The sequence below is a fragment of the Pleurodeles waltl genome, chromosome 12, assembly GCF_031143425.1.
Source record: "Pleurodeles waltl isolate 20211129_DDA chromosome 12, aPleWal1.hap1.20221129, whole genome shotgun sequence".
NCBI lineage: Eukaryota > Metazoa > Chordata > Amphibia > Caudata > Salamandridae > Pleurodeles > Pleurodeles waltl.
Window position 1 is genome coordinate 571,181,756 of NC_090451.1, and position 22,704 is coordinate 571,204,459.

The 22,704-nt window shown below is 48.2% G+C and overlaps 1 protein-coding gene across 4 annotated transcripts in view; it reads left to right on the top strand.

Annotated features, from left to right (window-relative positions):
- BCAR1 (BCAR1 scaffold protein, Cas family member) overlaps window positions 1-22,704 on the top strand; it is a 214,296-nt gene that overhangs the window by 190,123 nt on the left and 1,469 nt on the right. The window lies entirely within an intron of this gene.

Consider the following 22,704-nt stretch of genomic DNA (forward strand, 5'->3'; position numbering starts at 1 on the left):
ACATTTGATCCCCATCTGCCCGTCAAGGACTTCAATGGCAATGACCCAAAACGAAATCTAGCATATAACCCCTTGCCTAGTATATCGGGTATAATATCTAGATAAGGTTCAAACTGTGGGTACCATTTAAAATCAATAAAAAGATTGGTTAAACGTCCATGAGATTTCCGGGTAATGTAATAATTTCGAACATATAACCAATATGTACACTTCAATACTTTTGTGTGTGATTTCTCAAGTTTATAAGGATTCTCCCCAAAATCACCTAGACCCAAAGTAAAAAGCCAACTAGATACATGTTTAACCCATGGAATAGTAGCGGAGTTTGGACACTTTAACAGTTCAAGGAGTGAAATCTTGTACACCTCCAATTCGGGAACAGTCCATAGCCTTACCCAGTATAATAGGGGTCTTAGGATTATTAAATCGGCTATCCGTTTAAGACCCAAATCAAGGAATAATGAAAAGAAAAACAAAAGAATCACGAAGCGGTCACTTGTGACAAATCTTCCAACAGTGGCGATATCAAGTTGTTTTTCACAAATTATTTGAACAAATCGAATAGGGAGGTTATCAGACCGGAGAGGTCACAAATTGGATGTTGATTTTTAAGTATATGATCATAAAAGATTGGTGGACCCATTAGGGGAGGGTATGTTTGATCCCTTATTAGTGCAATAAACACTGTCACCACAGCGGACATCATTATTACATGTAGTACACTATATTGGATACAAAGAGAGATGTCAAAGAAGATGACAACACATTTAAGGGCAGTGTCTCTAAGACCAGCATGACTTGTAAGGTCACGATCCAAGTAGGGTTTCGGTAAGGGTATTAACTGATGGCTGAGCAGGGTTCTAAATGTATTGGAACCCTTAACTAAAATCTTTGATGTGTGAAGAAGCATATGTAAATAATGCAGGTCTCCATGTAGAAGAACTGAGTCAGTGGGTGCAAAGAACTGTCTGCTTATTAGGAAATACTAACAATCAATCAATCAATCATAGCATTTATAAAGCGCGCTATGTACCCGTCAGGGTTTCGAGGCGCTGAGGGGGGGGGGGGAGCACTGCTGATTTAGCGGTCGAAGAGCCAGGTCTTGAGGAGCCTTCTGAATGCGAGGAGGTCCTGGGTCTGGCGAAGAGATGTGGGGAGAGAGTTCCAGGTCTTGGCGGCGAGGAAGGAGAAGGATCTGCCGCCGGATGTCTTGCGCTGGATTCGGGGTACGATGGCGAGGGCGAGGTTGGCGGATCGGAGTTGACGTGTTGGAGTGTAGAAGTTAAGTCTGGTGTTGAGGTAGGAGGGTCCGGTGTTGTGAAGTGCCTTGTGAGCGTGGGTCAGGAGTTTAAAGGTGATCCTCTTGTCTACCGGGAGCCAGTGGAGTTCCTTTAGGTGAGGGGAGATGTGACTTCGGCGGGGTATGTCGAGGATCAGTCGGGCGGAGGCATTTTGGATACGTTGGAGTCGTTTGATGTCTTTGGTTGGGATGCCTGTGTAGAGTGCGTTGCCGTAGTCAAGTCTGCTGCTGACGAGGGCTTGGGTCACCGTCTTTCTGGTTTCTGTTGGAATCCACTTGAAGATTCTGCGGAGCATTCGAAGGGTGTTGAAACAGGAGGAGGAGACGGCGCTGACCTGTTTGGACATGGTGAGGTCGGAGTCCAGGATGAAGCCGAGGTTTCTTGCGTGGCTGGCAGGGGTGGGCGGGGGTCCGAGGACGGAGGGCCACCATGAGTCGTTCCAGGCCGAGGGAGTGCGCCCGAGGATGAGGACTTCCGTCTTGTCGGAGTTGAGTTTTAGGCGGCTGTTGTTCATCCAATCGGCGATGGATTTTAGTCCCTCGTGGAGGTTTGTTTTGGCGGTGAGCGGGTCTTTGGTCAGGGAGAGGACGAGCTGGGTGTCGTCGGCGTAGGAGATGATGCTGAGATGATGTTGGCGGGCCAGTTGAGCGAGGGGGGCCATGTAGACGTTGAACAACGTAGGGCTGAGGGAGGATCCTTGGGGGACGCCGCAGATGAGGTTGGTGGCTTTGGAGCGGAAAGGGGAGAGACGGACTCTCTGCGTTCTGTCGGAGAGGAAGGATGAGATCCAGTGGAGGGCTTTATCTTGGATGCCGGCTTCCTGGAGGCGGGTCAGTAGGGTGCGGTGGCAGACGGTGTCAAAGGCGGCTGATAGGTCGAGGAGGATGAGGGCTGAGGTTTCGCCGTTGTCCATTTGATGTCTGATGTCATCTGTGGCGGCGAGGAGAGCAGTCTCAGTGCTGTGGTTTCGTCTGAATCCAGATTGTGAGGGGTCCAGGATGGAATTGTCTTCGAGGAAGTGGGTGAGCTGAGTGTTGACGATCTTCTCGATGACTTTCGCTGGAAAAGGGAGGAGAGAGATCGGACGGAAGTTTTTGAGATCGTTGGGGTCGGCCTTGGGTTTTTTGAGGTGGGGTTGGATTTCTGCGTGTTTCCAGCTGTCCGGGAAGGTGGCAGAAGTGAAGGAGAGGTTGATGATCTTGCGGAGTTCGGGGGCGATGGTGGCGTTGGCCGAGTTGAAAACATGATGTGTGCAGGGGTCCGTGGGGGAGCCTGAGTGGATGGTGTTCATGGTTGTTATGGTTTCTGCCTCGTCCACGTGGGTCCAGGCGGTGAGGCGGCAGTCGCGGGAGGAGACGTCGGGGATGGGGTTTGGCGGTGGACCGGTGTTGAAGCTGTCGTGGATGGTAGCGATTTTCTGGTGGAAGAAGGTGGAGAGGTCGTCGCAGAGTTTCTGGGAGGGCGGGATGTCGTTGGAGTTGGCTTTTGGATTGGAGAGTTCCTTCACGATGCCGAAGAGTTCTTTGCAGTCGTGGGCGTTGTTGTTGATGCGTTCGGTGAAGTGGGCGCGCTTGGCGATGCGGATCCGTTGGTGGTGTTCGCGGTTGGCGTTTTTGAGGGCGGCGAGGTTGTCGGGTGTGCGTTCTTAGATCCATTTCTTTTTGAGCTTCTGGCAGATGCTTTTGGAGGTGGTTAGATCGTCTGTGAACCAGGCTGTTTTTTTCTTTCCTTGGATGGCGGTGGGTTTCTTGAGAGGGGCAAGGGTGTTGGCGCAGTCGAGGATCCATTGATGGAGGTTGATGGCGGCTGTGCTCGGGTCGGTTGCGTCGGGTGGAAGGTTGTTGATGAGGGTGCTGGTCAGTTGGTCTTGGGTGACTTTGCCCCAGCGGCGGTGGGGAGGTAGCTGGATGCGGTGTTGCTCTGTGGTTTTCTTATAGGTGAAATGGACGCAGTGATGGTCGGTCCAGTGGAGTTCGGAGGTGTGGCTGAAGGAAATGTGGTTGCTTGAGGTGAAGAGGGGGTCAAGGGTGTGTCCGGCGATGTGGGTGGGCGTGTTGACTAGCTGGCGGAGTCCGAGGTTGAGGAGGTTTGAGGTCAGTGATGCGGTGTTGACGTCGTTGGCATTTTCCAGATGGTAGTTCAGATCTCCCAGGAGGATGTAATCCGGGGAGGCGAGGGCGTGGGTGCTTGCAAGGTCGGCGATGGTGTCGCTGAAGGGGGCTCTTGGTCCTGGAGGGCGGTAAATGAGGGTTCCTCTGAGGGTCGTGTTGGGGTCCGTGTGGATCTGGAAGTGGAGGTGTTCGGCTGTCCTGAGGGTGTCGTCCGAGTGGGTGTGGATTTTGAGGGTAGCTTTGTGAGCGATGGCTATTCCGCCGCCGATTCCATTGGTTCGATCTCTTCTGGTGATTTTGTAGCCGTCCGGTATGGCGATGGCGATGTCCGGAGACGAGGAGTCGTTCCACCAGGTTTCGGTCAGGAAAGCCACGTCAGGAGCAGTGGTGTCGAGCAAATCCCAGAGCTCGATGGCGTGTTTTCGTGCAGAGCGGGTGTTGATGAGGATGCAGTTCAGGTGGTTGGGGTTGAATGTTTCAGTAGTTGGATTGGTCGTTCTGATGCAGGAGAAGTTGCAGGTACGGCAGGAAAAAGGTCCTTTAGTGTGCTTCGGGGATGCCCGGCAGCATTCAGTGGAGGGGCCGGGGTTGAAGGCGCGGAGTTCGTCGATTGAGTAGCGGATGCGGGGGGCGCGAGGGCCAGGGGGTGTGGCGCTGGGCGCGGTCCAGGCGCGGACGGGCGCAGACGGGCTTGCCTCTGGCGCGCCTCCGGCGCGCCCGCTGCGCGGACGCGCAGCGCCAGCCATTAAGAAGGGAGGGGGGAGGGAGGAGCAGCTGGGAGGCGGGAGGGAGCGGCAAATGGGGGCGCGAGGGGGGCGGGGCCGCAGGGAGGCAGCGGCAGGGAACGGGGAGCGCACAAGGGGCAAAAAACACTGAAAACGAGCAAAACTACAAGCAGTTACAAAGAGAAAATACAATCAGAAATACAATAATGGCACAATACACGATCGGGGAGACAGCAATCAGGGGGGCACAGAGGGGGCAGAAGCGCCGGCGGCGAGGCGCGGAAAAAACGAAAAAGCCAAAAAAACACTTACAGGACGTCGGAAGCGGCACACGGGTCAAGTGAGCCCACTAGCCACCAGGGATGAGGCGCAGGAGGATGCCTGCGGGTGGAGGAGGGCCTCGAACACGCAAACGGCAGCGTGCTCGTGGGACAGAGGCAGAGGGCAGCAGGTTGGTGCTGCGGTCGTGGGGGGCGAGCTCCGTACCTGAAACAGGTCAGAGTTCGCTCACTCGCGACGCGCAGCGCCAGCCATTAAGAAGGGAGGGGGGAGGGAGGAGCAGCTGGGAGGCGGGAGGCGGGAGGCGGGAGGGAGCGGCAAATGGGGGCGCGAGGGGGGCGGGCCGCAGGGAGGCAGCGGCAGGGAACGGGGAGCGCACAAGGGGCAAAAAACACTGAAAACGAGCAAAACTACAAGCAGTTACAAAGAGAAAATACAATCAGAAATACAATCAGAAATACAATAATGGCACAATACACGATCGGGGAGACAGCAATCAGGGGGGCACAAAGGGGGCAGAAGCGCCGGCGGCGAGGCGCGGAAAAAACGAAAAAGCCAAAAAAACACTTACAGGACGGCGGAAGCGGCACACCGGTCAAGTGAGCCCACTAGCCACCAGGGATGAGGCGCAGGAGGATGCCTGCGGGTGGAGGAGGGCCTCGAACACGCAAACGGCAGCGTGCTCGTGGGACAGAGGCAGAGGGCAGCAGGTTGGTGCTGCGGTCGTGGGGGGCGAGCTCCGGACCTGAAACAGCTTAATGTGTTGAGAGAAGGAAGAGTATCTTTATGAAAATAGGTCCAAAGCTAGCAGAGGTTACTAACAAAGCCGTGGGGGTGCTACTTCGGAAGACTTATTATTTGGAGCGGTGTTTGGGAACAACATGAGTGAGTAACTGGGCTATTTCAGTTCTATTCAGGAGTTTAAAAAAGACATGAAGCATGTTTTTGAGTGGGCCAGGAGTATGCAGGTTGATTACCCGGCGTAGATCAGAGCATCACTTGTGCATCATTTGCACAAGGCTACACACACTACAGTGTATAAACAGTCAATAGGGGTCCTACCCTCTGTGACGGAGAAACAGATCAAGGAATCCCAAAGAAGAAGAGTATGTTGGGAATGATACTATTTATTTATCCAGTTAAAACAGGGTGGCAGACTTGCTTTGTTTTTAACAATGGAGGAAATGAAAAAGGACCCGTGGGTATTAGAAAAAATGAAAGATAATCAATCAAGGATTTATAGAGCGCACTAATCAACCGTTAGGGTCTCAAGGCGCTGGGGGGGGGGGGGGGCAGCGGGGGGGAGCTACTGGTCATAGAGCTATGTCTTGAGGCGTTTCAGAGACATTTTATAGAAGACCCAGTATAGTTAAGGAAACTAAAACCTTTAAATTTTTTTCAAAGAAGGAGCAGGAGATCAAGGCCATATTAGAGAAGGACGCAGTAGAATTGGCAAATATTTTTTCAGTATGGTTTGTGAGCAATATATTCATGGTTGAGAAGAAAGACTAGTATGAGACCAGTGATAAATAAGACATTTGAACATGTGGGTAAGATAACACATTTCAAGATGGATGGGATTCATCTGTTCAGTAATTTGTTGAGAATCAGAGATTTGATGACTCTTCTGGAAGAGCCTTTCTAACTGTTCCAGTTTGTCAGCAACATTATCAAGATTATCTCAAATTCCAATAGCAGGGAAATGTTTAGAGTTTCACATGTCTACGATTTGGTCTAAAATCAGTTTCTTGGTGTTTCTCCAAGGTAAGGAGTCCAGTGATGTGTTGATTGAGAGGAGGTTGCCTTATAAAATATCTAGGTGATTGATCAAGGGGAGCAAGCAGCTATTCATGTAGCATATCGAATTAGCAGTTCGGATTATAGAGGATTTGGGCTTTGTGGTGAACAGGAAAAATCTGAGTTTATTACCAAGCCATGTGACAAAATTTTTAGGTTTTCAGATTCAGACCCGGAATGAGTATTGAGGTTGCCAGCAGAGAAGTTAAAGATTTAGAGGGAGGTGGGACTAGTTAAAATAGCGGAGTCAAGGCTTTGGGTCTGTTGTCTGATTGAATTTCAGTGATCTTTCCAGCAATAAAAGAGTTGGATTGGTTGTTGAAAAATTTGGAGGTATAGAATGGGTGAGCAATGTTTGGAGATGTGCCAAAGGTGATCATAGAGTCAAATGCCAGTCTCCAGGTTTAAGAAGTGAGCTGTGGCTCAATAATAACAAAGGATGAATGGCCCAGATCATCCAGGCTCATGGGATTTCATTGGTGTCCTATGCTGATGACGCTCCGCTGATAATGTCAGTCTTCCCTGATGCATAATCGGGTTATTCCACCTCTAACCTTGTGTCTTCAGGAGGTAGCCAGCTGGTTGTCGAACTGCAAATTGAAGCTTAATGAGGATAAAACAAAGATCATGTTGCTGGGCCTCAACTTCAGTTATCCTATCCTAAGTCCTATTCCAGATTATCTCTGCTATTTGCCCAGCCCCAAAGAGTCAATAAAGAGCCTCGGTGTATGGCTGGATGGGGAGGGGTGGGGGGGGCGGGGTCTGACCATGGCACCCTGAATGTGCTGCGGAAGGTCCTTCATCTCCTTCCTGTCACGGCCAGACAGATAGCCGTGCTGGCTCTTGTGTTAACCCAGCTTGACTACGGGAATGTAGTCCCCATCACCCTCAACGCCTGGACCCACATCAACACTGAAGAAACCAAAACCACCATGAACTCTATCCACTCCGGCGCCCCATCGGACCCCTGCCCTCACTTCATCTTCAATAAAGCCGACGACATCATCGCCCCGCACCTCCAGGCCATCATCAACTCTTCATTTTCTTCTGCTACCTTCCCCGAAAGCTGGAAACACGCCGAAGTCAACGCCCTACTAAAGAAACCTACGGCTGACCCAAGCGACCTGAAAAACTTCCGCCCCATCTCTCTTCTCCCCTTCCATGCCAAGGTAATAGAGAAGACCGTCAACAAACAGCTTACCAACTTCCTGGAAGACAACAACCTTCTTGACCCTTCACAAACCGGATTCCGAACCAACCACAGCACTGAAACCGCCCTCATCTCAGTCACAGACGACATCAGAACCCTGATGGACAACGGTGAAACAGTCGCCCTCATCCTCCTCGACCTCTCGGTTGCCTTCGACACCGTCTGTCACCGCACCCTAATAACCCGCCTCCGCTCCACCGGGATCCAAGGCCAGGCCCTGGACTGGATCGCCTCCTTCCTCTCAAACCGCTCTCAAAGAGTTTACCTCCCACCTTTTCGCTCAAACCCCACCGAGATCATCTGCGGCGTACCTCAAGGCTCCTCGCTCAGCCCGACACTCTTCAATGTCTACATGAGCCCCCTCGCCGACATCGTACGCAAGCACAACATCATCATCACCTCCTACGCCGACGACACCCAACTTATACTCTCCTTCACCAAGGACCCCGCCAGCGCTAAGACCAACCTACAAGACGGCATGAAGGACGTCGCAGATTGGATGAGGCTCAGCCGCCTAAAGCTGAACTCTGACAAAACGGAAGTCCTCATCCTCGGCAACACCCCGACCGCATGGGACGATTCCTGGTGGCCCACGGCCCTTGGCACCGCACCGACCACCTCAGACCACGCCCGCAACCTCGGCTTCATCTTGGACCCTCTTCTCACCATGACCAAACAAGTCAACGCCGTGTCCTCCGCCTGCTTCCTCACCCTCCGCATGCTCCGCAAGATCTTCCGCTGGATCCCCGCCAACACCAGAAAAACCGTGACCCACGCCCTCGTCACGAGCCGCCTGGACTACGGCAACACCCACTATGCTGGGACCACCACTAAACTCCAAAAGTTCAGCTCCGTACCTGAAACAGGTCAGAGTTCGCTCACTCGCGACGCGCAGCGCCAGCCATTAAGAAGGGAGGGGGGAGGGAGGAGCAGCTGGGAGGCGGGAGGCGGGAGGCGGGAGGGAGCGGCAAATGGGGGCGCGAGGGGGGCGGGCCGCAGGGAGGCAGCGGCAGGGAACGGGGAGCGCACAAGGGGCAAAAAACACTGAAAACGAGCAAAACTACAAGCAGTTACAAAGAGAAAATACAATCAGAAATACAATCAGAAATACAATAATGGCACAATACACGATCGGGGAGACAGCAATCAGGGGGGCACAAAGGGGGCAGAAGCGCCGGCGGCGAGGCGCGGAAAAAACGAAAAAGCCAAAAAAACACTTACAGGACGGCGGAAGCGGCACACCGGTCAAGTGAGCCCACTAGCCACCAGGGATGAGGCGCAGGAGGATGCCTGCGGGTGGAGGAGGGCCTCGAACACGCAAACGGCAGCGTGCTCGTGGGACAGAGGCAGAGGGCAGCAGGTTGGTGCTGCGGTCGTGGGGGGCGAGCTCCGGACCTGAAACAGCTTAATGTGTTGAGAGAAGGAAGAGTATCTTTATGAAAATAGGTCCAAAGCTAGCAGAGGTTACTAACAAAGCCGTGGGGGTGCTACTTCGGAAGACTTATTATTTGGAGCGGTGTTTGGGAACAACATGAGTGAGTAACTGGGCTATTTCAGTTCTATTCAGGAGTTTAAAAAAGACATGAAGCATGTTTTTGAGTGGGCCAGGAGTATGCAGGTTGATTACCCGGCGTAGATCAGAGCATCACTTGTGCATCATTTGCACAAGGCTACACACACTACAGTGTATAAACAGTCAATAGGGGTCCTACCCTCTGTGACGGAGAAACAGATCAAGGAATCCCAAAGAAGAAGAGTATGTTGGGAATGATACTATTTATTTATCCAGTTAAAACAGGGTGGCAGACTTGCTTTGTTTTTAACAATGGAGGAAATGAAAAAGGACCTGTGGGTATTAGAAAAAATGAAAGATAATCAATCAAGGATTTATAGAGCGCACTAATCAACCGTTAGGGTCTCAAGGCGCTGGGGGGGGGGGGGGGCAGCGGGGGGGAGCTACTGGTCATAGAGCTATGTCTTGAGGCGTTTCAGAGACATTTTATAGAAGACCCAGTATAGTTAAGGAAACTAAAACCTTTAAATTTTTTTCAAAGAAGGAGCAGGAGATCAAGGCCATATTAGAGAAGGACGCAGTAGAATTGGCAAATATTTTTTCAGTATGGTTTGTGAGCAATATATTCATGGTTGAGAAGAAAGACTAGTATGAGACCAGTGATAAATAAGACATTTGAACATGTGGGTAAGATAACACATTTCAAGATGGATGGGATTCATCTGTTCAGTAATTTGTTGAGAATCAGAGATTTGATGACTCTTCTGGAAGAGCCTTTCTAACTGTTCCAGTTTGTCAGCAACATTATCAAGATTATCTCAAATTCCAATAGCAGGGAAATGTTTAGAGTTTCACATGTCTACGATTTGGTCTAAAATCAGTTTCTTGGTGTTTCTCCAAGGTAAGGAGTCCAGTGATGTGTTGATTGAGAGGAGGTTGCCTTATAAAATATCTAGGTGATTGATCAAGGGGAGCAAGCAGCTATTCATGTAGCATATCGAATTAGCAGTTCGGATTATAGAGGATTTGGGCTTTGTGGTGAACAGGAAAAATCTGAGTTTATTACCAAGCCATGTGACAAAATTTTTAGGTTTTCAGATTCAGACCCGGAATGAGTATTGAGGTTGCCAGCAGAGAAGTTAAAGATTTAGAGGGAGGTGGGACTAGTTAAAATAGCGGAGTCAAGGCTTTGGGTCTGTTGTCTGATTGAATTTCAGTGATCTTTCCAGCAATAAAAGAGTTGGATTGGTTGTTGAAAAATTTGGAGGTATAGAATGGGTGAGCAATGTTTGGAGATGTGCCAAAGGTGATCATAGAGTCAAATGCCAGTCTCCAGGTTTAAGAAGTGAGCTGTGGCTCAATAATAACAAAGGATGAATGGCCCAGATCATCCAGGCTCATGGGATTTCATTGGTGTCCTATGCTGATGACGCTCCGCTGATAATGTCAGTCTTCCCTGATGCATAATCGGGTTATTCCACCTCTAACCTTGTGTCTTCAGGAGGTAGCCAGCTGGTTGTCGAACTGCAAATTGAAGCTTAATGAGGATAAAACAAAGATCATGTTGCTGGGCCTCAACTTCAGTTATCCTATCCTAAGTCCTATTCCAGATTATCTCTGCTATTTGCCCAGCCCCAAAGAGTCAATAAAGAGCCTCGGTGTATGGCTGGATGGGGAGGGGTGGGGGGGGCGGGGTCTGACCATGGCACCCTGAATGTGCTGCGGAAGGTCCTTCATCTCCTTCCTGTCACGGCCAGACAGATAGCCGTGCTGGCTCTTGTGTTAACCCAGCTTGACTACGGGAATGTAGTCCCCATCACCCTCAACGCCTGGACCCACATCAACACTGAAGAAACCAAAACCACCATGAACTCTATCCACTCCGGCGCCCCATCGGACCCCTGCCCTCACTTCATCTTCAATAAAGCCGACGACATCATCGCCCCGCACCTCCAGGCCATCATCAACTCTTCATTTTCTTCTGCTACCTTCCCCGAAAGCTGGAAACACGCCGAAGTCAACGCCCTACTAAAGAAACCTACGGCTGACCCAAGCGACCTGAAAAACTTCCGCCCCATCTCTCTTCTCCCCTTCCATGCCAAGGTAATAGAGAAGACCGTCAACAAACAGCTTACCAACTTCCTGGAAGACAACAACCTTCTTGACCCTTCACAAACCGGATTCCGAACCAACCACAGCACTGAAACCGCCCTCATCTCAGTCACAGACGACATCAGAACCCTGATGGACAACGGTGAAACAGTCGCCCTCATCCTCCTCGACCTCTCGGTTGCCTTCGACACCGTCTGTCACCGCACCCTAATAACCCGCCTCCGCTCCACCGGGATCCAAGGCCAGGCCCTGGACTGGATCGCCTCCTTCCTCTCAAACCGCTCTCAAAGAGTTTACCTCCCACCTTTTCGCTCAAACCCCACCGAGATCATCTGCGGCGTACCTCAAGGCTCCTCGCTCAGCCCGACACTCTTCAATGTCTACATGAGCCCCCTCGCCGACATCGTACGCAAGCACAACATCATCATCACCTCCTACGCCGACGACACCCAACTTATACTCTCCTTCACCAAGGACCCCGCCAGCGCTAAGACCAACCTACAAGACGGCATGAAGGACGTCGCAGATTGGATGAGGCTCAGCCGCCTAAAGCTGAACTCTGACAAAACGGAAGTCCTCATCCTCGGCAACACCCCGACCGCATGGGACGATTCCTGGTGGCCCACGGCCCTTGGCACCGCACCGACCACCTCAGACCACGCCCGCAACCTCGGCTTCATCTTGGACCCTCTTCTCACCATGACCAAACAAGTCAACGCCGTGTCCTCCGCCTGCTTCCTCACCCTCCGCATGCTCCGCAAGATCTTCCGCTGGATCCCCGCCAACACCAGAAAAACCGTGACCCACGCCCTCGTCACGAGCCGCCTGGACTACGGCAACACCCACTATGCTGGGACCACCACTAAACTCCAAAAACGCCTGCAACGTATTCAAAACGCCGCGGCCCGCCTCATCCTCGACGTACCCCGCAACAGCCACATCTCCGCACACCTGAGACACCTGCATTGGCTCCCAGTCAGCAAAAGGATCACCTTCCGACTTCTCACCCACGCACACAAAGCCCTCCACAACAAGGGACCGGAATACCTCAACCGTCGCCTCAACTTCTACGCCCCCACCCGTCTCCTCCGTTCCTCTGGCCTCGCTGCCGTCCCTCGCATCCGCTGCTCCACGGCGGGTGGGCGGTCCTTCTCCTACCTGGCAGCCAAGACCTGGAACACCCTCCCAACCAGCCTCAGGACCACCCAGGACCACTCTGCATTCCGGAGACTCCTCAAGACCTGGCTTTTCGAGCAGCAGTAACCCCATCTCCACCCTAGCGCCTTGAGACCCGCACGGGTGAGTAGCGCGCTTTATAAATGTTAATGATTTGATTTGATTTGATTTGAATTTTGACTGAGAACTTTGGTGAGATCAGAGTTTGTTCTTTTGTTGTGATAGGAAGTTGAGTTTCAATTGTGATGGGGTTCCAGTTGAGGGTCAGACTTATAGTATATGGAAGTGATTGTGTTACAAAATAATTATATATGGCTCATAGCAAAGGACTTGTGAGGAGGTGATGTTGCTGGAGGTGACAGATGCCACGGTGAAATCTTTGATAATGCAGATGATTTCCTTGCTGCTGTTAGTGCAGACGTCAATGCGATCAGAGCTGTATGTTTATTGCTCCATATCTGCTGGCAGTAGTGCCCTAGGGCTGGTGAAAGATGTCTTTATCTGTTGTGTCTTGACTTGCTCTCCAGTTGCTTGCAGTGGGGTTTCAGCAGCCTAAGTCTCTCTGTGTATCATCTGGCCTGTGGTCTGGCTCTTGCAGTAAGATTGCGATTAAGGGGATCCATGGTTGTTGGTGAATGCAGTGATGAAGCTTTTGAAGGTGTTGATGGCTTTCAGCAAGTTGCTGGTGTGCTTGGGCTAGTGAGCGGAGAGGGAGAAAGCCCACTCCTCTTCTTTGATGCCATTCCAGCAGCCGCTGGCATTTCTGTGTGGTTAGGTCTGTGGTGGTGTGGAATGGGAATGCTGAATGTGACAAGAGCATGGTCTGTCCAGTTCATATTCGCTAGCTTGTTGACTATGATGTTGCGGATGGAGAAGATAGAGTCTAATAGGTGTCCTGGGAGCATGGGTTTGTTTGGTCAGGTACTGGGTGTGGCCAAGGTTTCTGAGTTTTTCTAGAAGGGCAGTTGAGTATGGGTTGAAATGGTCTTCTAAGTGAAAGTTAGCCTCAGAGGAGGAGGATGATGAGATGAAGTCTGTTGTGGTGGAGGGAAATTTGGTTTTGGAGCACTGTTGGTCTGTATACAATGGTTCCATCCTGAGTGATGTTGGCCTTGATATGTATCTTGAATGTGAGGTGTTCCATGCAACTGGTGGGGGTGTCTGTGTAGGCAGTGCAGCCAATGGTATCTTTGAATACAATGGCGACTTTACCTCCAGGGATGTGCTGATGGTCCTGCCTAGGAGCCTTGTAGCCAGTAGTGATATATGCAGTGATGTCAGTTACGAAGGCTGGGTTTAGCCATGTTTCTGTGAGGAAGAGCAGGTCCAGACTGTAGTCATACAGTAGATCCCATATCTAAATGACATGTTTGGTGAACAAGCAGGTGTTAAGGAGCCTGCACGATGTGAGTGTGACTTTTGTGTGGGTGGTGGTTTGTCTATGTGAGTAGGTCCTGGAGGAAGAGCATATTGTCTCATGGGAGGGACACCAGTAATGTCACTTCCTGTGCAGATGGATGATGGGAAATCCATTGATGCCACTTCCTATGCAGGTAGGTGATGGGAAATGAAGTTGTCTTGCTTGTCTTCGTCTTCGCAATGAGGTTGTGTTTTATCCCTGCTAGAAGGGTGTTAGACGTAGAAGTTAGTTCAAGGAGGTATCACCCAGTAGGAGGTTTCATCCATTGCTGGGGAGATCATGAGAGTTTGTGTGGTTGAGTGTTTGAAAAAGTATGAGAAAAGGATTATGAATCTGAGAGGTTGATGGGTAGATCATTTATTGATTTCTTACAAGCTTCATCATCAACCAGTTTCTTCACCATCTTTGGCAAGATAGTTTAAAGAAGTAATGAAGGCATCTGGTGTGGATGTTTAAAAGATTGGGGTGCATTCTGCAGAGGGCTATATGGCTAGCAAGGCTGTGCTGGTTGGTGGAAGCTTGAGTGAGAATGTTAGTCAGTAGATTGGACAGATTCAACTTGGAAAATATTTTACTTCAAACCAACTGAATGTGCTGTGGAAAAGGTTATGGCAAAGCTTTGAACATGCATAATATTGACATCTGCTTTGCCATAACAGCAGCTTTTCCATAGCTCTGGTGGAAAGAAAATCATGATTTTATTAAAGACGTGAGGGCTAGTGGTGTTAGTCCTGCCATTTTTAACCCAGCATGTGACTTTATTTGTGTGTTCTCTGCAGTTCAGAATTAAAGCAAAGTTTGTATTATTGAGAAGTTTAATGGAAGATAAAGACAGTGTAGTTGTTAGAGGTTAATGAAAAAAGTCTTCATTTGGAGCAAGAAAATGAATATGGCTGCAGATTTATGCATGTTTGTGAATGTTTAAAGACTTACAAGTACTGAAGATCAGTCCTTGTTGCTGTTGTGTAGGAGTGCAATAAAGGAGAAATACATATTAGCCACTGTGTCTTTAATAAAATCAAGATTTTCTTCCCAACCGGCCTGTGGAAAATCTGCATTTTCCGCCACAGAATGAGGCCTAATGTATGGAATCGATGGGTTAGAGCACTAATTTACAACAGGTTTAGCATTTGTTTTCTAAACATTTTTCCCTAGTATATTTTACTAAGTGTTCCTGGTGAAACCTGTCAGAGGAAAGTTGTGGGTTCTGGTAAATGACACAAATCTCAGAATTCTGATCCCTGTGCAAACTCATTTGTGTACAATTTAGAATATAAAACACAATGTGAATTCAGGGCTTAGAGTCTGTAATGCAATAGACTGACTGCAGTTATAGATTATGGGTAGCATGCTACTTTGTGGGAGTGGTCTGCTTTTAAAAATGTTTTTGTCATGCAGCCCACATAAGGAGTGTTTTGATGTTGTGTGTGAATACAATATCCATATTGTTATCATGTTTTATCGCTGTGCCTATTCATGACTTTGAAGTAAAAAGATGTGAATAAGTGAATGTCAGGTCACCTCAACATAAGATATAGGTCACGCTGCCTTTGCATATTTCTATTCTTTTAAGTGTTTTGATGTTGTGCGTGAATGGGTGAAACTGCTCAAACGATGCTGCCAGTTTTTGGGTGTAGGAGTAAAGTGTGAAAATAGACAAGGTCACACTGTAGGAGGCTGGACTGGCTTGTAGTGAGTACCAAGGGGTACTTGCACCTTGCACCAGGCCCAGTTATCCCTTATTAGTGTATAGGGTGTCTAGCAGCTTAGGCTGATAGATAATGGTAGCTTAGCAGAGCAGCTTAGGCTGAACTAGGAGACGTGTGAAGCTACTACAGTACCACTTAGTGTCATATGCACAATATCATAAGAAAACACAATACACAGTTATACTAAAAATAAAGGTACTTTATTTTTATGACAATATGCCAAAGTATCTTAGAGTGTACCCTCAGTGAGAGGATAGGAAATATACACAAGATATATATACACAATAGCAAAAATATGCAGTATAGTCTTAGAAAACAGTGCAAACAATGTATAGTTACAATAGGATGCAATGGGGAAACATAGGGATAGGGGCAACACAAACCATATACTCCAAAAGTGGAATGCGAACCACGAATGGACCCCAAACCTATGTGACCTTGTAGAGGGTCGCTGGGACTATTAGAAAATAGTGAGAGTTAGAAAAATAACCCTCCCCAAGACCCTGAAAAGTGAGTGCAAAGTGCACTAAAGTTCCCCTAAGGACAAAGAAGTCGTGTTAGAGGAATAATGCAGGAAAGACACAAACCAGCAATGCAACAACTGTGGATTTCCAATCTAGGGTACCTGTGGAACAAGGGGACCAAGTCCAAAAGTCACAAGCAAGTCGGAGATGGGCAGATGCCCAGGAAATGCCAGCTGCGGGTGCAAAGAAGCTTCTACTGGACAGAAGAAGCTGAGGTTTCTGCAGGAACGAAAAGGGCTAGAGACTTCCCCTTTGGTGGACGGATCCCTCTCGCCGTGGAGAGTCGTGCAGAAGTGTTTTCCCGCCGAAAGAACGCCAACAAGCCTTGCTAGCTGCAAATCGTGCGGTTAGCGTTTTTGGACGCTGCTGAGGCCCAGGAGGGACCAGGAGGTCGCAAATTGGACCAGCAGAGAGAGGGGACGTCGAGCAAGACAAGGAGCCCTCTCTGAAGCAGGTAGCACCCGGAGAAGTGCCAGAAACAGGCACTACGAGGATGCGTGAAACGGTGCTCGCCGAAGTTGCACAAAGGAGTCCCACGTCGCCGGAGACCAACTTAGAAAGTCGTGCAATGCAGGTTAGAGTGCCGTGGACCCAGGCTTGGCTGTGCACAAAGGATTTCCGCCGGAAGTGCACAGGGGCCGGAGTAGCTGCAAAGTCGCGGTTCCCAGCAATGCAGCCCAGCGAGGTGAGGCAAGGACTTACCTCCACCAAACTTGGACTGAAGAGTCACTGGACTGTGTGGGTCACTTGGACAGAGTCGCTGGATTCGAGGGACCTCGCTCGTCGTGCTGAGAGGAGACCCAAGAGACCGGTAATGCAGCTTTTTGGTGCCTGCGGTTGCAGGGGGAAGATTCCGTCGACCCACAGGAGATTTCTTCGGAGCTTCTGGTGCAGAGAGGAGGCAGACTACCCCCACAGCATGCACAAGCAGGAAAACAGTTGAGAAGGCGGCAGGATCAGCGTTACAGAGTTGCAGTAGTCGTCTTTGCTACTATGTTGCAGGTTTGCAGGCTTCCAGCGCGGTCAGCAGTCGATTCCTTATCAGAAGGTGAAGAGAGAGATGCAGAGGAACTCGGATGAGCTCTTGCATTCGTTATCTAAAGTTTCCCCAGAGACAGAGACCCTAAATAGCCAGAAAAGAGGGTTTGGCTACCTAGGAGAGAGGATAGGCTACTAACACCTGAAGGAGCCTATCAGCAGGAGTCTCTGACGTCACCTGGTGGCACTGGCCACTCAGAGCAGTCCAGTGTGCCAGCAGCACCTCTGTTTCCAAGATGGCAGAGGTCTGGAGCACACTGGAGGAGCTCTGGACACCTCCCAGGGGAGGTGCAGGTCAGGGGAGTGGTCACTCCCCTTTCCTTTGTCCAGTTTCGCGCCAGAGCAGGGGCTAAGGGGTCCCTGAACCGGTGTAGACTGGCTTATGCAGAATTGGGCACATCTGTGCCCAACAAAGCATTTCCAGAGGCTGGGGGAGGCTACTCCTCCCCTGCCTTCACACCTTTTTCCAAAGGGAGAGGGTGTCACACCCTCTCTCAGAGGAAGTTCTTTGTTCTGCCATCCTGGGCCAGGCCTGGCTGGACCCCAGGAGGGCAGATGCCTGTCTGAGGGGTTGGCAGCAGCAGCAGCTGCAGTGAAACCCCAGGAAGGGCAGTTTGGCAGTACCAGGGTCTGTGCTACAGACCACTGGGATCATGGAATTGTACCAACAATACCAGGATGGCATAGAGGGGGCAATTCCATGATCTTAGACATGTTACATGGCCATATTCGGAGTTACCATTGTGAAGCTACATATAGGTAGTGACCTATATGTAGTGCACGCGTGTAATGGTGTCCCCGCACTCTCAAAGTTCAGGGAATTGGCTCTGAACAATGTGGGGGCACCTTGGCTAGTGCCAGGGTGCCCTTACACTAAGTAACTTTGCACCTAACCTTTACCAGGTAAAGGTTAGACATATAGGTGACTTATAAGTTACTTAAGTGCAGTGTAAAATGGCTGTGAAATAACGTGGACGTTATTTCACTCAGGCTGCAGTGGCAGGCCTGTGTAAGAATTGTCAGAGCTCCCTATGGGTGGCAAAAGGAATGCTGCAGCCCATGGGGATCTCCTGGAACCCCAATACCCTGTGTACCTCAGTACCATATACTAGGGAATTATAAGGGTGTTCCAGTAAGCCAATGTAAATTGGTAAAAATGGTCACTAGCCTGTTAGTGACAATTTGAAATAAATGAGAGAGCATAACCACTGAGGTTCTGGTTAGCAGAGCCTCAGTGAGACAGTTAGGCACCACACAGGGAACACATACACATAGGCCACAAACTTATGAGCACTGGGGTCCTGACTAGCAGGGTCCCAGTGACACATAACAAACATACTGAAAACATAGGGTTTTCACTATGAGCACTGGGCCCTGGCTAGCAGGATCCCAGTGAGACAGTGAAAACACCCTGACATACACTCACAAACAGGCCAAAAGTGGGGGTAACAAGGCTAGAAAGAGGCAACTTTCTCACACACACAGGCCAGAGTCTACCATCATTGGACTGTTTTTTATATATAGTGTGAACCAAATAGACTACAGGGCTTGGAAAGTGCCCAGTGATGAGGGTGCAACACTTGAGCAGTTCAAACCCAGTAATGCAGGCAGCTGCAAGACCCAAGAGTTCATCCCCAAAACAGCATCTGTGGAAGGGAAGAGGCACAGACCGAGCACAACACAATAGGGCTTACGGCAGCCACAGTACATTTTGCTTAAGGCATCAGTTACCTGTGGTTAGGAGACAGGGCAGTTTGGGACAGCTGAGGCTTTAATTAGAATCACATCTAGAACCTCAGTTGGCACAAATCAAGAAGAGTGTCACTCGGTCAGTGGCGATCACAAGGAAAATCAAAAACTCCATGGAGGGCAAATTACACCAGCTATCACTGTATATAAGGCTGCAGCAGTGACGGCTGCAACTTATGGCGCTGAGCTTTGGGGCCATTGTAACTCTAAGAATTTGACCCTAGTTGAAAACAAGTTTATACGCTTTTTGTTGCACTTACCGAGGAGTACACCGCTTATTCCGCTCTGATTTGACTTAGCATTTAATCAGATCCACAATTAAATTACCTTGATCGCTCATATATTGGGTGTGCCTTTGGTCTTCCGATTACTTGAATCCCTACTAAGCAGCCGTAGCAGAGCTATTAGCTCTTGATGGCATGGTCAATTCCTTGGTTCAAATATATTAGACATGTGCCATCATATTAGAATGGAGGAGGTGTGGAAAGCTCCTCGCGAGTTAACAAAGTAGGTGACACCAAGCATAAAGCGTTGCTACTGGGAGATGGTCCTAATGCAGATATGGTCTAGCCAGGGACAAGGTAGCAGGACAGTCCAATTTTTAAATCATAAATGTTCACTGAAGTTTGAAACTTACATGGACAATGTACAACCAGCTTACATTAAAAGTCTTTTTATTAAATTCAGATTGGGGATCCTGCCACTGAAGTCCTTTATTTCGGGCTGGAACAAGGCCGATTCCACTCCAGGTTTTTGCCACTTTTGCACAACGCAACTTGAGACCTTGGCCCACTTTGTTTTTTTCTGCCCTAGATATTAATCCGTAGGAGGAAGTGGATTATTCCCCTATGTAGACTGCTTGGAATAAGGAATTATAGAGAATCTCTCCGCATATTGATAAGCGATAGAAGTGATAAGGTAGTGTTTGCAGTAGCGAGGTATCTTCAATGTGCTTGGGCAGTAAGATCCAGAGAGTCCTCATCTGATTGACTTGTAATCCTGTAAAGAGGTGTGGCTGACTATTGATTTAAGATGCTATAGACTGACAGGTCATTAACTGTGTGACACTACAGATTGATCTTAATTAGTTTTATTCTTTTAAGATTTAGGGCCATATGTACCAAAGCATTTTCCCATTGACACAGAATGGGTGAAACCCTTTGATACATCTGGCCCTTAATGTATATATGTATTTATTAATTTGTAAATGTCTTAGTGCTGTGGATTGCTTACCAATTGTGTGATATTTTAGACTACTTTTTTTTTAAGCTAAGTCTTATTTTTAAGAATAATTTTCACATGTATTTATTCTCTTGAATACTTTAATGGCTTTTAGCCGAAATAAAGAGATATTCTACATCTAAAACCTGATGTCATAATATAACTTTGTTTTCATTCAGTGCTTTAACTAGTGTCTGTTGTTATGAATGGCTTCAAAGCTCTATTAAAATTAAAAACTGTATATCCGTTCAACTTTAATATACTTTTTTGTACTTTTTTGGATGGGAAAATCTTTCTCAGCCTGTTTCTGCCATATCTCGATCTCTTACCTACTTTCTGAAGGAATTTTCATTCTGAATGTTTGTTGTACCCTGCTTTGTGTTTTAGGGTGTGCTTAATAATTATAGCAAGAACTTTCATCCCAGTCAATCTATCCCTAACCACTCATTAAGTAGACCATCATGTATTTTAATAGGGACCTTGTAAGTGGGCTAATTGGCTGTCAAAGTCGAGGCCATGGAGATCACGAAAGGCATTCGTAAAACAAAGCCTTGTCTATGTGTAAACAGCCTTAGGAAGATCTGCTAAATACTTTGGACGAGGCTGGTTTTAATGTCCCTGTCCAGAGCACACATCAGCTAGAGAGCCTGGGATGTATGAGACAACGAGAGGGGGTTTGGCCGAAGCCTTTTTTTTTTTAGCCCAGTAATCTTTGCGCTTTTGGTATTAATGTTTCATAAACGGATGTAGATATCCAACTGAATAGTTTGGGATCAAAATGGGCACAGAGTAGTACCTAATGTACGTAGGGTGTGAAGCTCTGCTGACTACAGAGGTCGACAACGGGCATTACCACATAATGTGTAGGAAAGAGCCACAGAAAAAAAGACAATGTGGGTATAAGTTCAAATGCAAGTGGTCAGTGACATGGAAGTGTTAAGTTTATCTTCTACAAATTCTTTTTTTCACTTAGCATACACTATGGGGCATATTTATTATTGAGTTGTCGCCCTTGCAACACGTAAGGACAACACAACTGCTAAGTCAGATTTATCAAGACACACAAGGCCATCTTGCGTGTGGCCCAGCATGGCTTGATAAATCTAGAGTAACGCAATGCAGTGCAAATTGCTGCATTGCGTTACTCTACCCCAGGGAAGTGTTCCAAGGGTGGAGCATGAGTGTTCCTACACATCCACCCATTGTTTATGGTGCATTCTCAAGTTTACCATTAGTGGTAGACCTGACAATGTGTCAAAATGCTACGCCTCTCCAGGTGAGGTGTAATGAGGAGGAATATCTTTATTTCTCCTCCTTGTTTCCTTTATGTATGCAGCACACATAGAAAGAGGAAAGTTCCTCTGAGGGTTGTTTTTTTGTGCAGGAAGGTGTCCCTTACTGAACAAAAATAATCCTCCCTTCGATGTGGGCATCCTTACACCATGATGCAAGGGTGTCTGCGTTGGCAATGGGGAGCGAAAAGTAAATAAAGGACAGGAATTTGCTGTATAATGTTAAATACGGCACAATCCTGCTCATTCATGCAGCACATCACAGTGACTTGCTGCGCAAAAGATTGATAAATCTGCCCCATGTCTGGCACAAAACTGCGATTGACCAGTCCCCAACATTTTCTAGTCAGCAGTCGAATGGGGTTGGCTAGCCTCTGTGAGTAACATAGTATGGACTCATGTTTCTCTTCCACATAATTGGGAATACAGAAGATTCTCATTTATTTTTGGATTTCATCCAGGCTCGGCAAGCACTGCTAGGTTGCATGAGAAATACAAATGTGACATGTTGCAGTTGGCCATAAGTCAAGAATTGTGAGGACTGAATTGACTGAATTTCCCTGTCCGATCGAAGAAGGTCAAAGAGTTGAGAGTGGGCTTTGTATAAAGCTCTTGTAGCAAATTACAGCATACCCTCCTGCACACACTTAATATGTCAGGGTGGATGGTGTTTTGCTTATGCACTTAATGAAAGTGTCATAGATGAAGACCTACGTTTAAAAGTGGCACCCTTTGACGTTGTTGATTCTCCAGTGGCTCTACACTTGCTCGGTTTCAATGGAGTAGCTTATCTGCCATAGAGTACGAGTGTCAAATGCCTCCCTCTGGGAGTTTCCTACGTCTCCCATTTCCTGTTTTTTTTCCCTCTCTTTTGAGAAGGACGAGTGTCGGGTCTTTTAGTGTGTTATGGGCTGTGCTTTTTAAATCATTTTGTTTGTAAACTTTAATAAAATGCGGAAAATGTTTCCCGTGTGCGGACCTTGGTTTTAAAATTACCCCAGAAAAATAAATTTCTGTCTTCAGTCTTAGTTTGCTTGTGGCTACTGAGATACTCCATGTTAAGGTACTCAGAATATACCCACGATGAACAAGAATTAGAATTTGCTTATTTGAGTTATTAAAAGTGAAAAGGAATGCGCACAGATTGCTGCATAAACAAATATATTATTGTTCTGGTTATGATGATTACTTACGTTGCTGCTGTAAGCACATTGACATTGTGTAATTTAAGAAGCTTATATTGTCACACAATCCCCCGGCACAGTTTAAAATACCCTATGCGAGGCTCACCTTAAGAAAGATAAATATGGTTCTGGGCACTAAGGTAGTGAAATAGCCCGGTCATTTATGAGCCACCTCTTTGTATTTAACCTAAGTGGGATTCCTCCCATGTATACATGGTCAATACCAGGACTTGGTAATGCTTATACAATAGTTTAATGACACCTGGTGTTACTTCAGCTTCATGATATAGTTATTTTCAAAGCTGGATATTTTAAGTATCTTTAATTTGGTCACTTTTGGCAT